Source organism: Arachis stenosperma, chromosome 7 (assembly GCF_014773155.1).
Source record: "Arachis stenosperma cultivar V10309 chromosome 7, arast.V10309.gnm1.PFL2, whole genome shotgun sequence".
NCBI classification, from domain to species: domain Eukaryota; kingdom Viridiplantae; phylum Streptophyta; class Magnoliopsida; order Fabales; family Fabaceae; genus Arachis; species Arachis stenosperma.
In genome coordinates, this window is record NC_080383.1 from 72,715,742 (window position 1) to 72,721,021 (window position 5,280).

At 30.3% G+C, this 5,280-nt stretch overlaps 1 long non-coding RNA gene across 2 annotated transcripts; it reads right to left on the reverse strand.

Annotated features, from left to right (window-relative positions):
- Window positions 1-1,284: 1,284 nt before the first annotated feature.
- LOC130940516 (uncharacterized) lies at window positions 1,285-5,280 on the reverse strand. Of its 2 annotated transcripts, XR_009070313.1 has the most exons (5): window positions 4,755-5,280; window positions 4,473-4,621; window positions 4,349-4,391; window positions 2,032-2,390; window positions 1,285-1,658 (listed from the first exon to the last, which is right to left on the reverse strand). It is a non-coding gene; the product is annotated as an uncharacterized LOC130940516 (long non-coding RNA). The 2 variants fall into 2 exon arrangements; XR_009070312.1 differs by having other exon boundaries at window positions 4,473-5,278.

Here is a 5,280-nt window from a genome sequence, read left to right on the forward strand (position 1 = left end):
TTTATATGTTTTTGTTGTCAACATTATTATAAGATAAATGTTAGAGAGAGAATATAATTAAAAATATTTTCTGCCATTTAAAGTTTTTATGTAAATTATGTTAAGACTTACAACACTTAATGATTAAATATTTTTACTAATTAATTTTGTTCATTATGACTAATTTATAAAGATGATATTGGACTGATTGAAAATTTTTTTTTGTTGTGGTCTGCTAATAGCTCATTTACAAATTAAACCCTACGTATAGTATATCATAACCAAAATAACCTTTTCACATTTCATATTTTAAATTATCCTTCAATAATAATAATAATAATAATAATAATAATAATAATATTATAATAATAATAATAATAATAATAATAATAATAATAATAATAATAATAAATAATAATAATATTAAATATTATTATTATTATTATTATTATTATTATTATTATTCATAAAAAAAAGATGAATAGATATTTATTAAAATGAATATTGCCACTTTTACATATTAACCAATTAATAAAGATCAATTAGATTATTATCGATATTTATTATTAGATATATTATGATATCATTTGTTTATGTAATTATTTAGCTCATTTTTCTTGCCACTTTGGTTACAATTTTTTATTTTTATATTTTTATTTTTTATTTTTAATTCATTTATAAAATTATAAAATAATAAATATTTTAATAAAAACTGAAGTTTTCAAATATAAACTTTATAAAAAGTTCTAATAAATTATTATATAATAAAAACTAACATACACTACAAAAAAAAATACACATTCAAGTACACTTGAAAAGTGTAGTCAAAAGTAAAAAAAAAAATGATGCTTTAGGCTACGGCCACGCTTTCTGGGCTACCGCTACGCTTTCTAGCCTATTCGGCCGTTGCCTATTCTCAAATGTTACGCTTTTCTGTACCAAGAACTACGCTATTGGCGTTTGGGAATAGGGTACGCTTTTCAAGTGATGCTGTCTAGGACCAAAGGCTACGCTTTTCAACTTCCATTTTTGCCAAAATAGGCTACGCTTTTCAACACTACTACATCACCTGTAAAGCGTAGCCACATTGTATACCATTGCTACTTTTTATAAGTGTAGCCTTAGGTCTTTTGCTTTTTTTTTTGGTATACTATAACTATTGTATATAAGTGTAGCCTTAGGCCTCTCATTATTTTTTTAATAATTTTTTTAAAACCTAATATTTAATAATATAATTATATATATAATCCTATATTTTTAATTAAATTAGTGAAACATTATAAAATAAAAATAAATACATAATGATACTATGTAATTATTTTTTAAATAATAAAAATTATCCTTAAACAAGATTTAGGTTGCCATAATAAATTAGTAGCCATAAAATCTTCTATTTGGGAATAATAAATTATTTCTCTAAAAATAAAATTTATTTCTCTAAAAATAAATTACTTCAAACATAAGATCTTTTATCTGGGAATAATACAAATTAGCAGCCATCATTCTAGCTAGTAAAGAAACATCCCTTATCACTTCAGGAGTCACTCGCTATTTGATTACCCGCTCATTTATCCCTATATTCTTCATTTATCGTGTAAGTAGCTCATTCTTGCTCTCATCTCATCTTGTGGTGTTGGAGGAGTTCTCCTAATTTCGTCCGTTCAAAATGCAACTTGAATCTACACAAACAAAAGTTACATAAGAAGCTTATTGGAGATATAATTCTCTGCAGAACAGCTTCAAACACAGATGATTAATAAAAATGCTTCACAATGTGAGAAAATAAATCTTGGAATTACTTTAGTTGTCTTTATTTCTTTTTTTAATTCTTCAACCATTCGAAGTAATTAAAAATGTTGTTCCCTTAACGTTCAGATGCAACATTCAAAAGTGGTTACATTGGTTTAATAGAGAACTTGGCTATGGCTTCAGAACAACAAGCACCACAAAGATCTGAAACTATTTGTACTGACCTAACTTAGAATTTTAGGAACATGAAGCTCAAATCAAAACACATGGAATTAGTTAACAGATAGAGTGAAGAGGAAGTACCTGTCACAAATTTAAACCTATTCTATCATGGATGCCATTCTTTGTTGATCAGCTTCTAGAAGTGATTCTAAACCAGCTAACATGCTCTTATCCATGATTCAACTAGGGATTTTGGAGAAGAAACTCAAACCCAAGGAATGAAATTGAAACCAGTTAACTAATAGTAACATAGGATGAAACTAAAGACAAAAAAAAAATAGAAAACAAACAAAATTTAACTAAAGATGAAGCAAAATTTTGTGCAGAAGATGAAGTTAAAGACCTTGTAGTTCTTCTGGGAATTTGTGCAGCTTCCTTTGAATTCATTTTTCCTTTGATAAAATCAACAATGGAATCATCATGATTGCTCCCTACCTCACCTGCACGAAGCGAATCAATTATAAATTGTGGTTAGACTACAAGATCGTAACTAAAAAATAGAGTTTAAATTCTATGCACCCTTCAACATAAACACTTTTAGAAAAACAGCAAGCAGTAACCAATTTAGAAAAATCATACAAAATCCATCTTTTGTTGGATTCTCCTAAATTTTGGTGTGGTTGAACTAGAATTACCCATCTTTCACCTAGTTAAAGTCTCAGAGAATTTTCACTTCTCTAGAAAAAGTTATGTCTCTTGAAATATGATTTTGTTTTAAGGAAAGGATGTTGTCACAGCGGTGAACAGCCCTACTTCCAGAAAGCACAACTTTCTCTACAAAACTCAAATTGTCCTGAAATTTGGGAATAAAATACTAGACATCCTAATATTTCACCCTTCTTTGGTTTCACCTCCAAAGAGTTTCAGAATATTGAGATATGTGGTTTTGAAATTGCTGTTTCAGAATTCGGACAGCAATATTTCTGCAGAAAATGACAATTTTCTAAAAATCATATCTCCCAAACCACACATCAAAAAATTCTGAAATTTTAGAGGAACAATCTACACATATTAAAATTTTATAGAAAAATAATTTCACCCATTTTGAGTGGCTAGATTGCTCCCAGTTTTGTTCACAAAATGCTGTCCAAAACTACATAATTCTGCAACATGTAACCTTGGGTTTTGAGAGGTCAAAAATTGATTCCTAACTTTTCACTCACTCTAACCTTGCATTCTAACTTTCTTTTACCTTTTGTGACTTGTTGAAAAGATTAAATTAGTCCCAAATACTCAGGATTAATAAATCACCATTTTTGGTCAGTTTTCACATTTAAGCATACTCATATGAAATCAACATTTTCTACATTACTCAACACAACAATCCAGCCACAAATCACTCAAACAATTCACATATATTATCATCAATTTACTGCATCATATTAACAAATAGTCCAACATCATCTTAAGTAATCATTAGCATGTATCATCAATTAATTTAATCATAAAACTTGGCTTTTAGCCTTTCAACAAATTTTGCACTCTAACAAATAGAATTTTCAGCATCATCATCATTCAATAAATCAAACTAAAAGTAACTTGAATAGCAATCACTAATTAAAAATTTCTTAGCTAAGACTACAATAATTTATTACTGATTCTGAAATAGCTAAGCTAAGGCAAAATTTTTCATATCAATTGTATGTTAATTTAGTCCAGAATTCTGTTTCATATGTGGCAGTGATATGCGGAATAGCCAACCATACAACAAGTACAAAAGATCTTTGTTGTTTATGTAATACCGCATGTAATAGGCTTTTTGCAACTTGCAAATGCTTTCAAGAATTTATTGAGCAAGGCTTCTAAGTTCTAACACATAATCATATTAGCATAACTTAAAAGACTTAGATCATAAAATTTTACATTGTTGGACATGACACGATATGAATCAGACAATTAGAGAAAGTTTAACCAGTAAGAAGAACAAAAGCATTCAACTAGATATTCCAATAAACTAAAAATTCAACCAAGAAGCACATCAAAACCATACATAGCACATTCCATCTTCCTGATTCAGTATTTCAAGTTTTCAATCACATTCACTCCCTTAACCCCCTTCCAACCACACCATAAGATTATGTTACAAGAGAAAAGTGCATCAATAATATGTTCAAAGAATTTTCACTTATCAAGATTTTTTATTGATTATGCAGACTCTTCAGTTATGGATCCCTTGTAAAGAGATTATAATATATACATTACCCTAAATGATTACCAAGCCAAATTCATATATAACACTCCAATTGAAAATAAAACTTCAGCATAGTAATCATTGCCTTCAACACACATAACTAATTGCAAATCACAACTTCTTAATGAAGCCCTTCTACTAAAAATGCAAAACAGAATTAATAAAAAAATAAATAAAAACTTTGATAATAAGAGATACGAAGCTAACCATTTTTAAAAGTAATTTCCTATGCCTTGCCATGTCTTTCATCCTGCCAAAAAAAGTGATTTAAGTTTGATCACGAATTTCAAATAATACGATGAAATGATTAAGATTGAGAAAATGGAGGAACCTTGTAGAGATTGATTTTGGTGATTTCATAAGAAACTTCTTTCCAGCGAGTCTTGGTCATGTGGTATCCGATTCCCCAGTTAGGTAGGAACTGAGCGAGCTCGAACAAGTTCTTCTTTCTTCACTTTGATTTCGTAGGGCTCTGAGAAGCTGCAGAGAAAGAGATAGAAGCAGAATTCGAAGCAGAAGTGCTTAGGGTTAAGGCTCACTTTTCTCTTAGTCCGAAAGCAGACAACCTTTGGAACGTGAAGATCGTCAATTATCGCTCGAAACCAATACTCACAATTTGCGAAGAACTACGATGCTTCATTATGAGGAGGATGACCAAGTATAAGATGGTTTTATCAACACACACGAGCACTGACTTAGCACCTGTGCAACAGAAGAGACTTGACGATTTTGCGAAGGCTGTTAGGTATTGGTTTTCAATTTGGGTTGGTGATGATGAGCGCAAAATTTTTGAGGATCAACAGAGATCTAAGAAGCTATCCGTACACTTAGGCCAAAATAAGTGCACATACAACAATTGGCAACTCACAGGTCTTTCTTGTGTTCATGCCCTTGCTACCATTATCAAGAGAGGAGACCGCTCTGAAAAATATGTTCACTCCTTGCTGAAGATGGGAGCAATTAGAGCCGCATATCAGTAAGTGAGACGATAACAAGTGAGATGACGATAGTGACACATGAAGACAGAGGGCACAACGACGGGGAGATTGGAGAAGCAGCTAGGGTTTTATTATTTGGTGCTTTGGTATGAGAGAAGGAATGAGGGAGCCAAGGACATCGATGAAGAAAAAGAAACAAAA